Genomic DNA, 23743 nt, shown 5'->3' with positions numbered 1-23743 from the left:
AAGATGAGACTTTTCCCAAGGGGACGCCACTCATCTCCTCTTCCTTGCTCCTCTCTGCTATCTCCTGTTGTGATTTTTACAGTTTTTTTCCTCATTTTACCTCCACTAGTATCCCAAAAATCCTCCTCTCTCAGGTTCCTGTCTGTGTTGCGGCTCAACGCATTCACATACACTTGGATAATGTAAATAACTGAACACTTCGATTTACACTGATGTCACAGTAAACAGGGGTTAGAGGTTCTGGATTGATGGGGTCATTAAATAACAGTTTTAAGATAATACATTTGGGTCCATCTTCTCCAACACTGGTTTAAAGCATGCTTTTTCTTCTTCCTCTTCTTTCTTTCTCCTGTTGCACCTCTCCAAGAAATGACAGACATCGTTTAGGGTTTCCATCATTTTTGTTGTATATTTTGAAGTATACTATGAGAAAAGTTTAATGGAATTGAAAAAATAATAATAAAAAAAAAACATTCAATGGAAAAAAGTCTACTATACTAACAATAGATGTTTTTGAAAGAGTAAACTGGTTAAATTGAGGATAAATCTTCAAGGCCTCTCTAACTTTTTCATCAATTACAGGCTCATCTCCTGCACAGACAAAATGTGAAATAAAGAAGATTTCGTCCTGGAATTCTTGGTAAAAAAAAAAAAAAAAAAGCTGAATGTTAGTCAATCAGCAGCACATCAATACTGTCCCAACACTGAAATTTGATCCAGTTAACCAGTGAGGCAGTGAACTGGTAGCCAGGGCCGAAGCTACACGGTCATCATCATCATGATTCTGCATTGTGGTTACTGCTCGCCTACTTCACTAGCAGAGAGTCTCAAGGATCCAGGTTCAAGGTGTCATCCTCCTACATGGACGTGGAGGAAGTCTCTATCCTGAAGCTGTACGCAGCATAGGAGCTGCTGCATGGGGGGACGGCAGAGATGGAAGATACAGAGAATGGATCTGATCATCTGTCCCCTAACTCTGTCCCTGCCTGAAGGTTTAGCCAAATGAAATTAAATGAACAAATGGATGAAACAATTCACAGCAATGCACACTTACAGTATAGCAGCCACAGAGATGCGTATCTAGAGGATTCAGCCATGATAGAAGTGCCGCTTTCACTGATGTCTCTGAACTCCCGTGGGCTTTCGGCTTCACTGGGTTATTGAGGCAGTAGGTAGCAAGTAGGACAACAGCTTCCCCTCCTCTTTGCTAAACTTTGATCAGTTCTTCTTCCTCCTCAACACCATGTTTCTCCTATTCATCTATTCGTTTATTTATCCCGTTACTCTGATTCTTCTTCTTTCGCCACGTGTTTTTCTCATGATTTTTTCGGCATTAAAATAAACACTTAGATCCTGCACGACAGAAGCCACTTTAAAGATTCTCGATTGCTGCTGCACAAAGACACACACACACACGCACACACATATATACACACTTATAAAAGATGCTTTTTTTGTCTTTTAGTTCTGGCGCTTTTCCTGTATTCTTTGCTCTGTACTAAAATACGTGCACATACAGCCTTTTAAGAGGTTATGCGCACACGCAAGTACACACAGACACACACACACGTGATCAGACAGGCTAAGTCACTGGTTTGTGTTTTGAAGTGCTGATAATATCATCTGGCATCTAGTGCGAGTGTGTGTGTGTGTGTGTGTGTGTGTGTGTGTGTGTGTGTGTGTGTGTGTTTTTGCACAACATCTTAACAAGCTCACACTCACAGTTTCATACTCAAAAATATGCATACAAACACTACACACATAGGACACAAACAGCCAATAAAAGACAACTTAGCTTCTTGCTAGTTTGCAGAAACCCAATCAGAATTGTAGCCAAGGGAAATATTTTTCAGGTTACAACGCAATTCAAAATCAAACATGAGCAAATGTTCCATGTCTGATGTGTAAATAGAAACAAGCACATATCACGCATGGTTGGTTCATCTCCTCTTTTAAGACACAATCATCTCGTGACCATAAAATAGCCAAAGACGTTCCTCTGCTTGCAAAAGCCAGTGTTAAAAGGTCAAAGGTTGAAGGGCACCAAGATAAGATGACTACAAACTTGGACCAAACGGTTCGCTAAAACAGTAACAATGAAGGGTCTGTTCAGTCCTCACATCAAGAAATTCCCTTTTCACACTCGCACAGAAACCCACAAAATCCGTAGCACACATCAACTGCCGTGTCTGATTTGAACAGATGAAGAAACCAGCTCATGTACGAACACACACACATACAGACACATACACACACACACACACACACACACAGCATACAGATATGCGCTTCTGTAACTTTTATTGAATCTAAACCCCAAAAAAACATCAGAATTGTTCAGAACAGCTTGAATTGTGTGTACAGTGGTCCAAAATATCAAATTAATCTAATCATAGCTGGAAGTCAATAACAGAATAATCAGAGTGCTGAAGGATTGGTTCTGGTTTGAGAGTGTACCTCATATAACAACCCATTACTTTTTATAACTCTGTTTTGTCCATGGTAATTAGATTTTTTTCTCTTTCTTTTTTTGGAAGGCTGAATGAGCGATGCATTCAGGTCCGTTGTGCTGTGTCAGCCTCGGGGGACAGACGGGGAGATCAGATCATGTCGGCGTGAGAGGAGCAACAAGAGTGAGGAAGAGGAAGAGAGCGAGATTGAGGAAGAGGAATTGGTGTAAAAATGAGTAAGTGAACAGAGAGAAACAAAGCTGATGAGTGCTGATGCGAAACAGACTGCTGACCTCCCTATCTGACTTCTGACCTCTTCTGTCACTCTGACAGGAAGTGTGCCCCTCTCCTGACAGGAAATAGACTTATAACCTCTGGATTTATGGGAGCCACTAGTATCTTTGTCCAATTACAATGTCTGGATTTATAGGAGTCAGTGTTCATTTCCCTGGAGGGAACAAAAGACCCCCCTCAGGATATCATTGACATTTTAGATGTCATGTTGAACGACTTTGTTGTAATTGCGGAAGTTATTTGCTGCTACAGTTAAGACTAGACGTCATTAATAGTGTTAAATGCACGTAAAGTTTGTTATATGAAACATTTTAAATAGATGTTTTGAGAGAAATGCACATAAACTCAAATTATGAGCACTGAGGAATATGTTAAACTCTGCTGGCGAGGTACTACCACTAAATTTCCTCTTAACTGACATAGCAAAGGAAATAAAAATTCAATATAGCAAAGTGATCTTTAATTTTATTTTCCCTGTTGATTTTTCCGAGAAACAACTATTTACTTGCTTCATTTTATAACCGCAGCCCATAACTCCTCAAGTTAGAACTATTTAATTTTTTTGTTTCCACTTTTATTAATAGTCGCCATGCTTGTTTCGTTGATTAGAGTGGTCTGACAAAGGGTTAGACGGCGTTTACTGGGAGCTTTGCGACATTAAAAAGAAAAAAATGTCTGGCAGCAGAGGAAGAAGAGTCATGGAATAAAAGACGAGAGGGTTGGACAGAGAGAGAGAGGGAGAGATGACGCGCACACAGGACGTTGGCGTCGCAATCAATGGCAAAGTGGACTGTGTCACAAAATAATGTTCAATTAGATTCCACATTTGCCTCAGATGAAACACAGAGGCAAAGGATGCTTGCTGATGGCAGTCACAGTGGAGGTGACTGTTAGAAAAACTATCCGCTGTAGTTTTTACCCTCTCTCAGCTCCCACCTTTTAATTCCCTCACCCCGTTGGTTGTCAAAGGGTAAATACAGGTATATGAGATATTACACTCAGTGCAGTATAATGGCATTTTCTGACTTTGGTGACTTCAGTGAAATGTTATAGGAGACAGAATTTGATTACTAGGTACTTTAGGAAAGTGCACAGCTCTTTTGAAGTAGACTGTGACTTTGTTATTCCTGAATCTACGTTCGGTAAAAATATAATAACGACACTTTTGCTTTCGTTCCTATTTTTTTCACAAGTTCAAGTAAAAGATCTGACTCCTTTTAAGCACACCGAAGGTTTATTTCTCACAAACGCGTTGTCTCGGTGAGCACTTACCTCAAGGGACTTCAGTTTTCCATCAGATAGATTTACATTCAGACAGATTTCTTCACAGTTGTATAGGATGTCTGTCATTTGCATTACCAGCTCATTAACCTCAGTGGCTTCTGGACAACAAGAGTAACACTAGCTAGCTTTCAAGCTAACTTGGCTGTAAGACAGTTAACTGGAAAAGACTAGTTACAATGACCTTATTTGGTCATGCAGACATAACTTGTCCTATACTATACGTATGTATACAAAAGCAGAGGAGAAAAAAACCTTGCTTTGGTGTCCATGGTGCCGTGACCTGGAAGAGCTATTGTCATGCGCTAACCACTTATGAAGCTTAATCTTTGAAGAAAGCAAATCATGCCTGTTGCTATGGAGATGATTCAAAGCTAGAATCACTGTCATGTTAGTTAATTAGCTATTCAAGGTTTACTTGATGCAGATGGTGTCTTTGTGTCTTTTCCTTGCCGGCAACTGTAGGATGAGGATGAGCAGGACGCCACACGATAAACTCTGCATGTAACCTGTCATTATCTGAGCTGGTTCACTGGCACCGCTGCTCTCCAGTGGCATCTAAACCACATGTCACACGTCCCAGTGGCTTCATTACTCTCTTTTTTCCATTTGATACAAAAGAGAAGCTTTTGCAAATGGTATATATCTGTGTAATTTATTCTTAAAAACAAAGTAATTAATGATGCTTTTATTCTCTAAAATATCGGACCAACATAATAATAACTCTCTGTAATGCTTCTAATTATAAGTGAATTAATAAATATCTGCTTTGCGCTTTAAAGGGCGTCCCCCCTGTAACTATTGCCACCCTAGACACACATGAAAAATAGTCACCTCATTCCTTACTCGCTGGTCACTAACCTCTGTATCTCCCACTCTTTGATTGGGTGTAAACACTCATCTCACATTGTGTATTTAACCTTGGGAAAGCCATCTCTCATGTCCACAATCGGACGTCCTTCACCACAGACAGGGGAGCTATTTGTATTGGGAGATAATGAGTGACTCTTCTGGAAGGCCTGGCCCCTGCGATTTATGATCTAACTGTCAAGTCAGCCAGTTAGTGGTGATTGACGGCACACAGCAATAGCCTTACACAACTCTGTGGTCTTTGATAACAAGGTGTATTCTTGTTTCATTACGATTGAGGAGGAGTAATAATTGCGGAGTTGATCGTTTTCTCTATGCCGAAGGATCATCTGCAACAGCAAAGCATCGCCGAGTGCAAATTCATATCAAAAAGTGTAAGAAAACATGCTAATAACTAACTTTGACTCACTTCCTGATACAGCAAAATGAAATATTGTGGCAGATAACATGCTATGTCTGTCAAAGGCGTTTAAAAGTGAGCTGAAAGGCCTTCAAAACCACCGAAACATAATGTTTTAGATTTGTCGTGTTGTGGTTTCACTCTAGCAGACATGGCGTCAGTGTTTCTCAGTTTGATTCTATTTGGCTATGATTTTTAGGATCTTTAAAGAACAGATCTCCCTTACATTTTCCATAGTGGTGCTTTACTGGAACTACAAGCACTAGCTCAGACAGAGCTCAGCCCTGACCCTATCAGCTGATAATCAGCTGATCCATGCCAGCCCACCTCAGCTGAGGACCCTGGGATCTCTTTACACTCAGGTGGATCAGTTGATTTCCTTCCACGTGCTCCACTGGCTAACGTCAGTAAAGGACGTCTGCCAGCTCTCTGCTAAACAAATATGATGATTCTTTGCCGTTACTGCTCTCGCAGCTTTGGCAGAGGCTACTGTGTCCTAATTTTGTCACATGAAAGCATTTTTATGTTACATATTGCATTCCAAATAGGAATGACTCCACCATTTAATGAAGGCACACAGCTTCTTCTTTTATTTTTGTATGAAAAATCTCATCTTTACAGACCAACCTCAACCTTGCTTGTGGTTGCAAGTGCAACCGAGGACATTACAGTCCATGCTTTTAAGGGGTACGCAACTTAAATACAGTACTTATACGATATCAAATCTCTTTCAGGTTACATGAATGCACTTCTCTGTGGTATTTGAAGGCTTTAATTGGCCTGACTGTTGGTTGGAAACATAGCAACTATGTCACAATAGGGCAGTGACAGTCCACCACCTGTTGGGATAAACACATCTACCTTTCAAGTCCATCTGGACATCACGATGACACATAAATGCACCGTTGAATACCACTAAAATTGAATAGAATAAAAGTGATTTATTTAGAGCACATTCAGGATAAGTGGATAAGGGGTTTGTGCATGAATTGGGGATGGGGGGTTGTGGAGTGGAGGGTTTTATGTGCGTGAGGAGAAAGAAAAAGGGAGATATGACAAGGTTCAGCAACTCCAAGGCAGTGAAGGATGGAGAAACAGAGAGATAGGAGAGAACGGTGAAGAAGAGGGTAGTGTGATGGGAAGACAGATTGTGGAGGGAGAGACAGGAAGTCCCAACTGAGCTGGACATGTCACACACAAGTGAGCCTGACACACAGAGGGGATATCACACTTCTGTCTCGCTTTTTGTCTCTCCCTTTCTCTCCGTTTTATAATAACTATGTCTCTGTTACCATCTTTCTTTTCAGCTTCAGCTGAAATCAAAGTACAATAACGAGAATAGTACCTCCACCTTTGAGATGCTGCTATTCAGTAATTTGTCTCAACCTATTTATTTGTTTGTTTATTTGACAGGGACAGCGCGCATAGCATCTCAGCTTTTACTGCAGTTAGAAGCTCATTTGCATCTGTAGTTCCCCCGCAGGCATGAAAACAGATGACGTCTCTGTCAAGAAAATTTACACAACAGAATAAAAATACCATTAAAATAGATTTCAGAGTTATGACACCAGAGCAACAAGGAGATTCTAACATTAAAACACCTCTTCAACAAGGAGATTTAATAGCATCAAGACACATCAAGTTTAAAGCTTGATCACACGTCTTTTTTTTTCCAGAACTATGAGTACTTGGACTTCTTCCACATGTGTGCTAACATTATGCTCTACTCTGTGCACTCCAGTGTTTTTTGGCCTTACAGCCATCCACATCTAAAACTTGCACACATATGCATCCAAACGTGCGTACAGGCACAGAGAGCATTTGGCCCATGCAGGGAATTACCTGTTTACCTAATTAACAGCACTTGGCTGGAGGCGAAAGATATGCAAACCAGGAACAGGAGAAAAAAACAACAACATGAAAATACAATATTTCCCTCCCAACCTCCTCTGGAGAAAAGAAATTTCCCTCTGACTGGAAAAAAAAAAGCAGTGGAGAGGGGAGGAGGAAAGGTTAGTCACTATAAAGTACTTTATTTAAAACACTGATCAAATTACATATGCCTTTATTCAGCGTAATTCCCTACATGGCACAAGATGGAAAAAACAACAGTATAGCTGAGTCTTGGCTTTAATATTTCTTGCTCTTTGTGTGGCTGTGAAGGAGGTAGTGTAGCATCTCTTCTGACAAGCTGGCTGCAAAGTGTTTTTCTTTCTCCATATCTGAGAAACCAGACCTTTCGTCTTATTTTATTTCTGCCTCGTGTTTCGGATCACACACCATGAAGTCTGTGAGAGGAATTTCTACATAAAAGAAATTAGGCGGCTGTATTACATCTAAACTGCAGTGAGACAGACTAATATTAGTTTAGAGCAATGTAGTCAGAGAATATGTCTGAGTATGTGGAAACTATATAGCCTCCTTTATCACAATCTCCTTCCTGTGAAACCAGTACCACCCCTGAGACTGATAACTTTCCTGTTTATACTGTTATAATCAATACATTGTGGGTGTGTGTGTGTGTGTGTGTGTGTGTGTGTGTGTGTGTGTGTGAGTGTGAGTGAGTGAGTGAGTGAGAGAGAGAGGGAGAGGGAGAGGGAGAGAGAGAGAGAGAGGAAGAATGAGTGCAGACATGTGTTCAGTCAAGCTGAAGTATCGGTTTAGCTTTGCCTCCGTCTGGCTCCCTTGCAACTTTTATCTGCTTTTGATTAACATGGGAGATATTACCCAGAGCAAGAACTTCCACCCCCCACACCCCCACCCCTAAATTACACACAAGTGATTCCACGCTCACGAACACACCATGGCTCCCTAACCATACACTCATGCATGTGAGAGTAAGTCCACACAATTGTGCACTCAGGGGAAGCCTCTCACATCCACCCACGCCGCCGCAGACACCCCAAGTGAAGTACATTGATGAAAAGACCATGAAACCGGCTTAATGAGACTAATTCACACTTTGAAACATTATAAAGACCCTCTTTCACTGTCTAATACAAGCTAAGAGAATGAAACCTGACCATATGTGCTGCTAAAACAAAAGGGGCCAGCTGAGCGTTTTTCTTTCACTTGCCAGTAATATGCCGCAACATTACACATGAGAGCGCGTGCTCGCATACATTCACACACACACACACACACACACACACACACATAATTACAAGTGAACACAAACACCTACAGATGCGTGTGCTGAAAATGTCAGAATGAAAAATGATCCAACTAATGGAGGTTTCTTGTTTTAAGTGTGAACAAAAGCTTTAGCAACATGCCACATATGTAGCGGGTGTTCCCGCTCGTTCTTCTTTAACATTTTATTGGCAAGATATCAAGGAATGTCAAATGAATTAAACATGCTCGGTAATAAAGGATGTGGTCTCAGATAACTCTCAGTCCTCGCAGCATAAATGAAATGGTCATTATCAATCCATGCCAACAAAAACAAAGAAACTGCTGAGTGTGAGCGTTGTAGGTGATTTGTGAGATTTGTACCAGTGTGTGATATAATCTGCTCACCCAACAGCACAAGAACTCAAATGAATCTCTACACATTGATTACATCTCATTTCTAACATTTAACAAGACTAAGAGGCTGCAGTCTTGGGTAACTGCTCTGCCTGGCACAGCACTGCTTTGAGCTTAATCAACAAAAAGTGAACATGCGGCTGGTTAGGTCCTCCTGCAAGACAGAACAGTAAAAGTATGTTCAAGAAAATGATTTGTGTTTACTCAAAATCTTAGAAAATTTAGAAAATCCACCATGTTGACTGCTTGCTGAGAGAGGAAAAAATGTAAAGAGGGTTTGCAGCAGGTCGGTTTTTGAACAACGGGGATGTGTCTGAAGAAAAGCATTTGATTTTTACAAGGAATTCGCTATGGGACTGGAAGTGAAGATATCTGCAGTGAAACTTAATGTGGCATGCAGCATTTTTCTCAGCTAACTCTCCACCGTGCTTTCCGCACTGACCGCCATTACATTGATGTTGGCTTTCAGTGCTTTACTGTGGTGAGTTAAACTTACATGGTTTTTTTTGGCGCCATGTTGAGTTTTGCAATTTTATTTACTGCCTAATATGTCGTTTGTGCGCTCACACTTGATTTGAACAGTGATGTGACGTCAATCCTCTGGTATTTTTACGAGCAGGAAAACCCGAGCATTGTTCGTTACCGTTAACCTTACCTATGGAAAGGAGTGGACTGGGCAGTTTCACATTCATTTTGCACTTAAAGAAAAGTAATCTTGTTTTTGGAGATTATGCAACGTTAAACTGACGTCAAATAAGACTTGCAAAAATTAGTATGGTAAATAACCCAAAATAACCTGTCACCGCATTGTTTTAATTAACATCCATACAGTTAAAAGGGAAATTAAAAAAAAAAAAAAGAAGTGTTGCATTTTCTAAAAATGGAATGCTTTTCTAAGAGAGAAGGATGCCATCTATGATGGATTAATGATCAGACAATCCTCCCCCGCTGCCCTCCCAATCCTTCACCTGTCAGTCACACGCTCTGCAGACAGAGAGGGATACACTTTGCTACCCCATCCCTCCTGTTCTTTCTTATCCTTCCTGTAAGAATACTCATATCTTTGTTTTGTAAAAACTTGTAGCTGCACCTGGTTCTTGAGATGAAGTTTGGTGTATGCTGGGTTTAATCTAATTCATTCATTAATTAAGCGTCCTCCACACCCACTCTTTTGCTGTTATGAACACTGATTAAAAAAAAACAAAAAAACAACTGAAACACGAAGTGCGTGGGTTTGGACAACTTTAGAACACATACCTCTGACAAAGAAAGCAGATAACATTGCTGGGAGAAAGAAAACAGAAAGGAAGCAGAAAAAGGGAAGCCGGTGTGCACGCACTGAGGTGGAAAATTAAAGCACCACTAAATATAACTGGAGAAAAATGGACAAAGCCATTCTGAAGCAAATACTTTAAAAGAAGTTACTTCATTAATTTTTTTCCACCTTTTTTAATATGACAGTTTATTAGTCTTGTGTTTATCAATTTTTGTTTATTAATATAAGTACTGTTTTGGTTTGTATTGTGGGGTCTGTGACTGCATATTATTTCACACAATGCCTGTAAAATTCACTAAATAATATTTATTAAATAATCCCCGGATGTAGACCTTTTGTGAAACACTGCAAACTAGACTACTAGTAAATCTTCTCTCTTTTAAGGCTGAAACTGAAGCAACTAGCGGATATACGGTGGCTTCAAACTGATATGTTGACATTGTGCAATAAATGTCTGTCAAATTATTATTATCAAAGTTACCAAAAAAGTTGAAAAATAATTAGTGCACAGTCCAAAAATCTATCTAAAACATGTGTCAATGATTTAAACTGTGTGTCAGACTTGTGGGTGGAATTTCTAGGGACGTTTTGATGGACCTGGACGAAATTGTGCTACTGGTTTTGTCTTTCACAGAGGAATCCATCCAGTACATGCAGGCTAAAACAGGTAATCTCAGACAGGGTCTAAAAGCAGCCTTTCCAGACTTTAAGCTCCGACCGAAACATCATTATGTGGAGCACTACCCACAATTGATTAAGCGTTTTGGGCCTCTTGTTCATCCGTGGACCATGAGGTTCAAGAATGTCTTGAAAAGTCTTGCTACCAGGTATCAGCGCACGATGGCGTGTCATTTCAGCGTGCCAACATTCTTCAAATCACATACCCCAACCTGAAGTATCACCTCTGTCAAAGTTGCTACCTCAAGTGGCAAAGGACTTCATGGAGACAAAGACAGATAGTCGAAACATATGCAGTGCACCAAAGGTCGGACGCAATAGGAATGTTTGTTTCTGCAGGCCAGACTGGAGGAATTCCACCATTCAGCAGGACTGAGGATCTACTGCTTGAGAGTAACTGTGAATCTTTACTTTGCAGAAAATACGAATACTGCACATTTGAGATCATTTGAGCCGACATCCTCGGACAACTTCTCTGAGCATCAGCTCTCAGACCTAAATGACTCAGTAAGTCTCTCAGCATACCATGTTGGTGGGCATTTAACGCTGACACAAAAAAGATTTATTTTGATCAAAGACTTGCAGGATTAAACAACTTTTAGAAGTGGGGACCCACAGTGAGGAGAACATAAACATTGCCAGCAGTGGCGTTGCCCAGTGCCACCATGGCAAGACTAGAAAATTCTAGAATCTCACCAATCAGCAATTTTTGTGTCCGATAACAATATTGGGAAGAAAACAAATCTTAAATAAATGTATTGTCAATATATACCCACATTTGTGGAAATTTAACGACCATAAATTAAGCCAAGAATCTTTTCTGCATGCCGTTAATACCAAAATATTTGAATTTCTGGATCTGGAAAATTCAAACTGAACAAAGTCTTTAATGCTGCTTTATTATGATAACTTGAGCAGTATTACTTACGATTTACATCAGGCTTGGCTTTGGCTTGGGTAGGATCTGCCTAAACCCAAATCTGAGAAGCAATAATACCACAAGGTTGACCACTTTCCGTTCTGGGTCAGTATTCTAGTTTTATCACATTCTATTTGACTGTTATCATTGTTTTATTTTTTTAAAGCCCCATATACGTAAACATTAAGCAGTCATTTTGTTTTGGTGCAGATCTGTTCCAAGTTGCACAGGATCACAAACATCAACTTGAAAAAAACCCTTCTATGCTGTGCTGGGGCGACATGCCCCCCGTCTTCAGAGCCTGTTCAGAAAGAAAGCTGCACGCACAGGGAAAGTAGCTGAAGCCCTTGATCAGCTTTTCAGAGCTTGTGACCTCCAGGTGGGTTGGTTACACTTCCTGGTGCTTGACAAAAATACTACAGTGGATTATGTTTGTTTGAACTTTCATCTTTTCAGTCATGTGGAAAGTCTTCTCTTGTGGTGTATATACAGTAATGTTGTTTGGCTTCGCTATTTAGCATCCAAAGTTAAAGCAAGAATATGTTCTTTCACTCAAGGGACAAGCTGACCTCCATGTCAGACGTGTTGCTGTCCTTCGTGCTCTCCCTGCATATCTGCGCGAAGATGACTCCAAGTTCCTGAAGCTATGGGATGTAGGTCAGCATGTTACATGTTCAGAATTTCTAAGAAGGAAAAAAAGAAATTTAGACAAGCGTTGATAGTAAAATACCCTCCCTTAACATTTAAGGGAGTGTTTGTATGGATGTGTAAAACGGTATGTGAAACATTTTGCCGTGCACTTTTTGCCATTTTCAGGTGTTTTAGGTTTTTTCTTTAAGAATGTTGAGCACCAGAGTGATGCAGTGCCTTAAACAGCACATTAAAATACTGTCACGGTGTATATAAATGCACAGTAGTATGTACCACCAGGGATTTTTTTTTTTAATTCCATATTGTCCACTTAGCAATTGTTTTAAAAAAAAATTGCTCAAGCTTGGGAGGCTCTGCAGAGAAGAATGGGAGAAAAGCCCCACACACAGGTGTGCCAAGCTTGTAGCCTCAAACCCAGGAAGACTTGAGGCCGTAATTGCTGCCAAGGGTGTCTCAACATAGTCCTGTGTAAAGGGTGTGCATGCATATGCGACAGTTCAGTTTTTTATTCTTAATAAAATTGGCAAAAATGTGGAAAAAAAACTTTTGACGTTGTTTATTGTGGGATATTGTGTGTTGATTGACAAGGCAAAAAAAAAAGGAATTTAATCAATTTTTTTACAGAAGAAGGCCGTAACATAAAATGTAGAAAGCGAAGGAGTTTGAATACTTTCTGATTGCACTGTATGTTTTGTGGTTACTCTTGTGGTTACTACTGGTAAATAAACGTGAGATGCATTTAAATTATCTGGATTACGAAGTTTTTTTTTAATGTGGCCCCAAAATGTGTTTGTATATAGGGTTTTAGAGTCGTAAAATGTTATTTTGAGTCAAGCAAAGAAAAAATTAAGTTAACTTTAAGTACACAGATTAAACATTTTATTTTAAAAGGTAATAAAATCATTCAAGTTAATTTAAATAGTTTTATTTGTGCTATGAACAAAAAAGAATGAGTTCAAAAACTTAGTCAGGAAAGTTTCTTTAACTTACAAATGTAAATTAGTATCATTTGTAATTTACAGTTCAAACTACTTTATTAAGAATGCCTTTAACTTAAAACTGTATTAATGTAACTTAAATTTCTTGATGAAATCAGTTTCAACATTTTTTTTTAGTTCAATTAACTCGTCTGTTTTACAGTGTACGGGGTGTGACTGTTTGGCATTCTGACTGAGCGCAGAACCGCAGAGACAATTATTGTGCTCCCACAGGATTTAGGAGTCTCTCCACTGTGCACAGCTATAAAAAAAAGTGCAGTCTGTAAAGCTGCAGAGGGCAGCTCCAGTGAAGCAGGAAGTCAGACACTAGAGAGACAAAGTATATGGTAGAATTTAGTTTCAAAATAAAACACTTGCGGTTCATCCTCTCGAAGTTGAAGTCGTAAACAGCAGTAATTTTGAAGTTTGCTTCATGATTAAAAAGAACACACTGCTGCATAACCTCCTCATTCATGATCGAAGCCCAGAAATCAATGAGGAGGATCAAATCAGCAAGTTAGCATGCGTTTGCATGCTTTGACCTACGATATATAAACCAATAGCTGTTTAATGAAACAATTTGCAGTTATTTTCCACAGCAAAAGCAGGAAAGTCAGTTTCAGGCAATAAGCATCACCTTTATATGCTGGTTGCAAATAAATAATAGACTGACCCAGCACCTGTTAAACCAAATCCTTGAGTTCTTCATGTGCAAAAGTCTGCATCGTCTATTGTCAATGAATTCAAGGCAGATCAAAGCTCCTTCTGGAGCACATTAAAAAGTGAAATCAAAAGAAAAATATCTATGTTGGTTTAAAGTATGCGGCACTGATTTTAAGACAGAAATTAGGCTGCTGGTGTCGCGCCAAATAAGGCCTCGGGGTTCTTCGAATTTCAGCTCAGATTGAAAATTCTTTAAGTACAGAAACAAAGACTTGATGTCTGAGACACACAATATGTCCAATAACAGGAAATCTGAAATTTTCTGTCTTTAACAAACATTTCAGCAAATTTTTAAATCACCGTTTCATGGAAAAACTTCAGGAATGTGAACATGGCCTGAAGTTTTCTCGGGGGGAATTTTACGGAGAGTACTTCGAAGGAACTTCAATAATGAATTTCTTAGCAGAATCCAAACGTGTGTATGTGTGTGTGTCCAGGTTACAGTGACAACGCAACTTCCACGTGAGTGTACTGCTTCATCTAAGACATATACTCTACGTAAGTTATTTTACTACAGCCGACAGTATTTTAAAGATAATTACTACTAATTAGAAGCCCAAAGTTATTAGAAGCAGCCTGCACTTGTTGACTTATTAATCATTCATGAAGCTCATTGGTGTGTAGATGAAGCTGCAGTAAAAATCAGAGTGAAGGAGGCTGATGAAGATGCAATCAGATGTCGGTGGTTATAAAACCCTTCCATTCAGTCAGACACATTCTTGCTCATTAAGTGGAGGCCTCTTTTACAACAGACAACTGCATGTTAAAGTGCCAAGTACGAAATCAGACAGTCAGAAACAATATAAATCAGAAAGAGTATAAAGGTACGACAGGGAGAAAATGCAGCTGAAAGCTTTAGTTCTTTCATCATGGTGTCGTGATTTACATTTGTGCAAACTGGGCTACACAAATGTTCACGTTTTAACTCGTATAAGGCTTTCATGTATGAGTTTGAGCCACAAAGCAGTTAATTAGTTAAACGATGAATTTATATGCAGCCCATTAATGAAGTGAGCCCCACATATCTGGTCTAATACTAATAGTATTGGTTTAGAGTTCAGGTCACATGACATGAAGGCTTACTGAAAAAAGAAAGAAAACTTCAAAAGTGTATAGAAAATACCTAATGACTTGGTAATTCATATAAAATAAAGGAGCGTAATGAAGAACTAGCATGTACATGTGTATATAAAGAAAAGGCTATCATTTTGAGCTGGAAAAGCTCTTTGACTCAAACTATTCTCACTGATCCCGTGAGTGTCGCTTCCTTCCTTCCGTCTAAACTGTGTGATGACGGTCAGGCAGACCTGAGAGACGTGACACAGATGCGGCGGAGGCTATAGAGCAGGAGGCGACCCCTCTCTCTTACCATTCAGCTGCTGCCGGCCATCTATCTGTGATTTTTATTTTAGTTCAGCGAGAGGGGGCGGAGGATGTAGAAATGAATTCTAATGAGGAAAGAAAAAAGCGAGACGAGAGAAAGCTGAGAAGAATGTGGATAGAGAGAAAGTAATAAGTAATGGGAGGGGAAAGGATGAAACACAAGGGGGGTGTCAGGTGATGAGGGGAAAAGAAAATGCAAAGAGGTGGTGGAGAAATAAGGTGTTAATAACTGACTCCACAATGTAAATCGGTGAAAATGTTAAACTTTGGAATTCAAACAGATTCTTTTATATGTTAGATTAGATTTCCATAAATAATAAGATCATGGTGAGATACAAAGAGGTGTCGCAGGGAGAAAACACGTAGAAGAGATAGCGGACAAATTGACGTAAGCAGACCAATGAAAAAAATGGAAACATAAATGTAATATTACACGCGCTCTCTCTACCATGCTGAAATTCAAAACAGCAATGTGGCCACATAGCTTTTGTAAATCTTTTAAACATGGAGAAAATTTCCTTTTCTTTCTTTTTTCTTTTTTTTAGATGAGATCTTTAGCCTATTAGCTCAAGTCATATTCTGTATCCACAGCCTCCTTGGGACAGATAAATGCTCTTTCGGGCTTTCTAGTTGACAAATGTAGTGGAAATAGCAGGCAACCTAAAAAAGATAAATAAAAAAATAAAAATGGGCTGAAACTTAAAAATCAAGTCACACGGCTTTGATTAAATACAAAAAGTTTTGTGTTTCATCACTATCAGATCTGAGAAACACCTTCTCCATTGTTTTTTTTTTTTTTAGGGTTTTTTTAATCTTTTTTTTTTTTGTCTTATGCAGGCCTTAGGTGACCCAACACAGGCTCAAACTCCACCACAGTGACCTTTAAGGTTTTCAGAGTGAATGTAAAAACTAAGGGGTCAGAATATCCCAGCATACAACTTTCTATTTTCCCCTTGTTCTCAGCGGACATCTCTGTTGAAAATAAAACATGAATTTGTCACACTGTATTGGTAGAGAGAAGATTAAGGACAAAAAGAAAGAAAAAAAAAAACAATTTTCAACTTTCTAGACGGTTTACAAACAGCTCACCTCTCCTCAAACTCAATTAGATATTAACCACCGAGGAAAACTAACTCTGCAGAGAGAGGCTTGAATACCCAAACATCAAAGCAAATAAAGAGGGGAGGTAAAGGTAAGAGAGGTAAAAGGCCAGAGAGCGAAGGAAGATAAACAGAGAGAAAAAAGAGTGAACAAGTGATATTATCTGACACCCAAACAAACCGTAAATCAGTTTGTGAGAGAGAGTTGCTAACTAAACTTGTGTGTGAGATGTTTTTATTCCTGATAGAATCTCCAGGGCTGCATATTGTGATGCTTATTTGATGAGAGATACTACTTACATGTTAACAACGTTGGAATTTGACAGTGAGGGATGTGATGTTCTTGTTTGCACTCGGTGGATGTTCTGTTTACTTTACAATATTTATGTTCGGCACTGCTGCATAACAACCAAACATGATAATAAGCAAAGAGCTGCTGCAGAACCACTTATCTGTCTGCCTGCCTCCGTGCATCTGTATAAGCTCTCTCTCTATATGTGCTTTCACTTTAATTCTCCTGCTTTATTCCTCACTTCCTTCTGTTTTTGACCTGCATCTTTGTCTGCCAATTATTGCTTGTTGCACTGAATCACCTGTGTGCCGACTCGCAGAGCGTGTAACACCCAGGACTTTGCGGGTCCATCATCCATTTGAACCTGATACGCACAGTTTGTGCAGCAGTAAGAGGATTTCATTGTGTAACTGCTCTCATCTATTCCCACAAGGTGACTCTTTTCATATGAAATCTTTTTTGTATGTTTTTCTTTTATTTTTAGATGTGAACATGCATTTCTGTGAACGTGCTGTTGTGAAGCAGAGGGGTGACGTACAGGAAGTGTTGGAGAAGATTATTGTGTGAAAGACTTTATAGTTGCTTCTAGAGGTCTTCTCACATGTCTCAAAAACACTGTGATACCGTTTATGGTCAGGTCAAAAGGTCAGTTTTAACTCTAGTGCTGAAACATCGGCGTGCTGTCAGAATCCATTTTGTAGTAACTCTAAGGAGTACGACAAATCTGTTTCAGCTATTTCAGGGAAGTTTGATTTTTGATCCAGCGTCACTTTTTGTCCACCACCAATTATTCACAAAGGGAAGAACATATTTACTAACCGAGTTGTCCGGTGGTGGCGGTTATGTAGGCTTTTGTTTTAGTTTAAGTTTATTTGAACATGTTAAAAAAAAAAAAAAAAAAAAAAAAAAAAGCTAAAACATGACTATGTACATACGTGCTTATGCAAAAAAAAACAACAAAACTAAATCCTCAGCAAACATAAGGTACTGTACATCAAAATTGTATGTATTTTGTAGTGGTGTGTTTTGTCAGTGCACTCTTTGTTGCAATGGGGATGACAACACTGAGTATCATATTCATCATATCAAGCGTGGTATCTAAGTGATATGAATTTGTAGCGGAAGATTAAGAAGCTCTTCAACCACTCCTCTTCTAAAATGTGACATCACTGTAAACACAGAAACCAGACAATGAATTTTGTTTGTGGCACATTAAAGACGAACAAGAACACCTACGCTGTTTAATAATGTCAGTGAGTTTGTGCAGATTCTTAAAATTTGGACTGTGCGAGCAAGATTATTCATAAATGCGTTCATCCTAAATGTTTCTTTGCATACTGATTTTAATTCTTCCATACAAGTCCCACTGACATTGATCCAGGCCGGTCAGTGCCCCCTAGCCTTTCCAAACACTCTCCCGCTGGATTTGTCATCTGAATATGACCGAAACCACTGATGCATATCTGTCAAGTGAATATTTCTCAAGGGAGCGCTCAATGAAAAAGCTGGAATGAATAAAGCTGTCAAACAGTCTCCATGGAACGCCTACAAGCACCTTCCCTTCACTGTCAAAGTCTCTGCCTGAAACTATATGACAATATTCTTATTTTTAATCAGATTTTGGGCTTCATGCAGTGTTGCTCTGTGGATTTAAGTATGCTTGCTTTTTTTAATGAATGTCTGCCTACTCTGTAATGTAGGAACAAACACGGAGTTCACCCCTGCTGTTTCTCTTTAACACACAATCAGAAGTGTGTTGCGATGTGTTGCCTCTATTGTGCCTTTCAACGTGCCTTTCTCTTCTTCTGAGTACTGTTTTGTTTGTATATTTTAAAGTGGAACACATTATTCCGTAATGAGTGGATCTTGCAATAAAAAACTCAAACACATGTAACGCACAAAAATAAAACATGAAGAATTGCCACACAGCAGAAACTCAATTTTATGATTTTGCAACACTTTGTAAAAACTGAGAAAAAGATAAATGTGCCCATCTAATTTTTGATTCTGATAGATTGTTGATCCAAGTAGTCTGTGAGTGAAAGTTGATTAGTTAGACGAAGGATTTGAGGTTGAGGAATCACAGAGTCTGTGGTTTCTAGGCTGTTCTGGATGTAATAAATTACGTGAGGCTGGAATCTTTCTCAACTTAGGCTTCCGGACGTTTGTGACTGTGCCATCCTCCGATCCAACTCAAGCATTTTCTTTCCTCCTCATCCAGAAAATACTTTTGGTTAAGACCTTTGTGGCTACAAGAAGTTGCCAGTTTGAACATTGATAATGAGGCTGTAATGATGTGTACATTATTGATGCTGATGAATAACACGCACTACAAGTGCAGTGACTTAAGTCAATAACCAAAAGAAAACGCATATGAAACCCAAACAACAATGGACATTGATCAACAATTATATTGTGTATGACTGCGACGATACCAAGATTTTATTCATTAAGATAAAATCCTGACCTGTCTGTTCTTTAGTATTAATGAGATCAATTAGACAGGCTTCAATGTTGCATCATTTATCTCAGCTGTGTGTCTGCTGTAAAGAAGAAGAGTGACATGAAGCGAGTACAACACATGGAGATACAGGAAGAAGTCTGTGTGTGCGTGTGTGTGTGTGTGTGTGTGTGCGCACGCGCACGCACACACAATCTGAGTTTATGTGTAGGCGGTCTGAGTGTATGTCTGTGTGCAACTTTGCGGAATGAGTCTTTGTGTCTCAAGTGTTGGAAAAATGTTCAATTCTGTGCATCCGAGATTGTTTTATGGAAGAAAGAGTGGATGTGGCTGTATTGTGTCTCAGCTGTGGATCTGTGTGTCAGTGAGTGTGTGTGAGTGTGTGTGTGAGTGTAAGTGAGTGTGAGCAGATTGCAGAGGGCGGGGGAGAGTGGGTTTGCTGCACACTAACAGATGGCAGGAGAGAGGGGGTTTAAGTTTCTTTTTTGCTCCTTCTTAAAGAACAACCAGTTAAGAGCCTGTGTGCAATTGTGTGGAAGTGTTTTTGTCTGAAGGTCTGTGTCTGTGTGTGTGTCTGTGTGTGTGTGTGTGTTTTGAAGGAGAAAAGCACGATTCTTGGTTTCACTGTAGAGACCGTTCATTTCAGGAACATTACAGCACAGATATGCTTTGCTTTTCAGCTGAAACATGCACAAAAGCAGATGAAGTAATTGTTGAATAGACGCAGGTGCTACTGCCGTTTCATCAGAAAGTTTAGAGATGAGAAATAATGAAACTGTTCATCTTTCAGAAGATCTGGGTTATGAGGACAGAAGGGTTTAGGAGCGGTTACATAGGTTAGTATCCTGAAAGGGGGGGACAGACAGAAAGAGAATAATCAAGAGTGTTGAAAGACCCAGATAGTGATGTGGGCCAAATCTGTTCTTGGTTCAGTTCTCTTATGGGCCAAATTTGGCCTTGATTGTCAGGGTTGACTCTGGGTGAGTGTGGCAGTCTAAACTGACCAAGTCCACCTACTACAGCACACGTTAAGCCCTACTCACATGGCTCATGTAAACCTGCCAGTAATAAATTACATTAGTATGGTTTCAGTGTCATATTTGGCCCAAAAGGGACACACCTTATACAATAGCTTTTGCAACAACGTAGAATGATTAATATCGCAAGCAGCTAGTTAGAGATACTCATGGCCTTCATTGCAAAACGAGAAGATATAAGAAGTTGGGTTTTTTTTTTTAAATGAATACCTGCTAAACCCCAGAAGCCCCCATTAGGGGTGGAGACTCAAGCTCAGCAACAAACAGCAGTATTATCATATACTGGTGTCTATACTGATTCTGACACAAGCTTCTTTATTTGGCTGGCATTGTTGTGGAGATTTATGTTGTTTATTGTGTCATTTAACTCACGCAAGATGAAAAATACGCCTTCGTTTTGAGAGCATGTTTGTCTCGCTAAGATGACACACAAAGAATCTGCAGCGAACAACTGACAATTAAGTGTGCGCTGTTACAGGTCTGTTGGTTCTAGTCACACACCTGAGTACTCTCTTCTTTGCCCCCCCAAAAAAAGCAGAAAAAGTTTGCGAATCAGGCCTTGTTTGTGTGCCAGAAGTTCAGCTTGTGGGTTGAAGTGGACGTAATAGCAGTGATCTGTTCTGATGGACGAGACGAGATGGCTACAGCAGGAAAGTTGTCCTTTTAGGTCAAATAAAAACTTTTGTCTCATCTCATCAATTTGGATGCTGTCCACTTTAACTTGCAAGTAAAACTTGTTGACGAGCAAAGTAGTAGGAGAAACTTGTCTGAAAACTTTACCTGACATATATGGTTTATTGATTGGTGCCACCACTCTGTGTTATGAGAGAACCTTTGTGTTACTGTGAACAATTTAAGTGACTATACAAGAGAACAAACAAAAGATGTGCTCTGCTCCTTTCCGGCAGTTGTACTGTGTTGTCTGACATAAATTGGCTGCTTAACTAACTGTTGAGTAAAGTATTCGGCTAATTATTTTGGGGTTGGTTTTTTTTTTCTCAGTCATAGACCCCTTTTGTGAGCCTAACATAATCCCAATAAGAGAATATTAACCACTTCATGAGTATATTATAATGGGGATTAGGCAAACACAATGAAAGTTTGTAAATCTCTGTCAATGACATTACAGTTAAGATGATGAGAAACTATTCAGAGTTTTTAATCTTGTTTGTTATCCTCTTAAACAGTACACCCTTTGTCTTATTTCCACATGGAATTGACGAACTGCAGACAGTAGGAAGTCAGTTTCTTTGCTCATTTTATACTGCACAAGCCTCATAATTTTGTACTGGCAAGGGAATTTGGAAGATTTTTTTTTTTTTTTTTTTTTTTTTTTTTTACCATTTTAATATAATGCACAAATAAATAAATAAATAACCATAATCTTATGAATAAGTTTAGCCAACAAGACAAGGTCAAAAGCCATGAGACTAATTAACTGTGTAAGACCAAAGGTGGCCATTTTGTCACTGAGGGTCAGTTTGTGTTGCTGGCCAATCAACGATCAAGCTGAAAGTGACTGTAGGCATAAATCAACACTTGTGTGACACACAATCAACTCAGTGAGGCTGCACTGGAGCGCACAAGTAGTGTGATACCCGGGACTACACAGCATGCCCACGACAAAAGCTCCAGGATTCAAGTATAAACACTTAAAACGGTGCAATTGGTCCTCATTTAAAAAACTTCCCATAAGGCCTGTGGCTTTACTTTCATGAAAATTCGTAGCGTAGCCAGTCTTTGAAATAGCCTCTATGAGCTGTATATGTTATGATTACAGTGGTGGCGCAGCGGTTTGTTGTTGTCATTGCTATTGAGTGTATAAATGCATGAAGGGAGGGGGTGGTGGGAATTTTCACAGTGTAACCACTACTGTAAACTAAACTACACCACTGGAGTACATTGCATGGCACATCAGAAAGGTAGAAGAGGCTCTGGCATGTCTTTGAAGTATTTAGTTTGAGGTCTTTTTTAAAAAAAAAAAAAAATTGTTTGGTAACAATCACATAAGTACAATAAAGTGAAATGACAAGAGCCACCGGCTGCTCCTGATTCCTGATCATACAACCTCCCTGCCAATGTAAGAGTACGAGCAGCACCCTTACATGCGTAGCAAAGGAAGAAATCAAGTTTGTGAAAACGAGTTTGCTGGTTTCTGCATGCGCCCCTGGGGAGAGTTCAAAACTGTCAGTGTGTGATCAACTTCGCCCCGCTACGCTACACTGTCACTGCTAAAAGACACGAGTCACATGACTTACACACAAACTGGAACATCGGCGAGCGCGGCACATATGAAGGAACGGCAACACTGGAATATTCAGTGGCTTTTATAAGCACACACACTGGAGAAAAAAAAGGGCTGAGGCTAGTGACAGTGTCAGTCCCTGTGTCAATGTCAGTCCCTCCAGAGGAAAGAGCAAGAGTGACACAGAGTGCCCACTGGTGACACACAGCCTGTCGTTATAAAGTGACATAAACAACCTACTTTCTTTTCTAGGAAGATCATCCCATCCTTTTAACCACTAAGTTGGCAGATCTTCTCTCCTCTAATTCAGTCTTGGCCTCTTTCTCTCAGTTTCTGGAATGTCTGTTAAAATGAATGAATACAAGGTTGGCAATAAAGGCTTTCATTTTTTTAAACCAATATACACTATATACTATATATATATATGTGTGTGTGTGTGTTTGTGTATATACATACATACACATACATATATGCATATAAATATATACATACTGTACAGAGAAAAATACATTTTCAAGCTGGATTCTGTCTCACATCAAAACGTCTGAGCTCTGATTTGAGCTCCCAGTGGCTTAACGCTGACTCTAAATCAGATGTGAACAGGAAAAGACATGTTGATCGATTTTATTGTGGTGGGGGAAAAAAAGAAACCAAGATGGATGAGTGGAAATATTGCAGAAATATGATCTGTGTCAGAAACAGAGTATCAAGAAAAGGAAGTTTGTAATGCTGGCTGGATGATTTTCGAGAAATACAATCAGTGAGGACCGTTGGGTGACGGAAAATCAGCACAGACTTTCAAATGAATGTTCAGACTTCAGGTTCCTCACCCGTAACTTGTCTCATATTCACATGCAACTATTAGAAGAGAAGCTACCTGAATGCCTCAAAGTGACGATCTGATCACTGTTCAATACATTAATGTACAGTGGGACCCTGAATTTGAACGGTCGCTAGCTGGATGTGGCAGAACAAAAAGTTTTAAAAAGGCACAATGACCAGTGCTTTTTCTGCTCCAACTCATTTGTTACCTTTGATCTTAAACTGGCTCCCGAGTGCACAGGTAGGAGGGGAGGTGCTGACAGGTAGGACGTTTATTCAAACGACACAGAGCAAAGATTCTAGAAATGTACTTTGATTAAATGTCTCGAACCTGAGTCACTGCTGTTGATTCTTCA

The 23743-nt window shown here is 39.5% G+C and overlaps 1 protein-coding gene across 5 annotated transcripts in view; it reads right to left on the bottom strand.

The window, feature by feature from the left end:
• Positions 1-23743, bottom strand: part of LOC147259961 (uncharacterized) — a 67927-nt gene that overhangs the window by 20122 nt on the left and 24062 nt on the right. The window lies entirely within an intron of this gene.

This window comes from Aulostomus chinensis, chromosome 6 (assembly GCF_037954235.1).
Source record: "Aulostomus chinensis isolate RoL2024-O1b breed Wild chromosome 6, RoL_Achi_v1.0, whole genome shotgun sequence".
In the NCBI taxonomy this organism is placed as follows: domain Eukaryota; kingdom Metazoa; phylum Chordata; class Actinopteri; order Syngnathiformes; family Aulostomidae; genus Aulostomus; species Aulostomus chinensis.
This window is presented reverse-complemented; position numbering and strand designations above follow the sequence as displayed.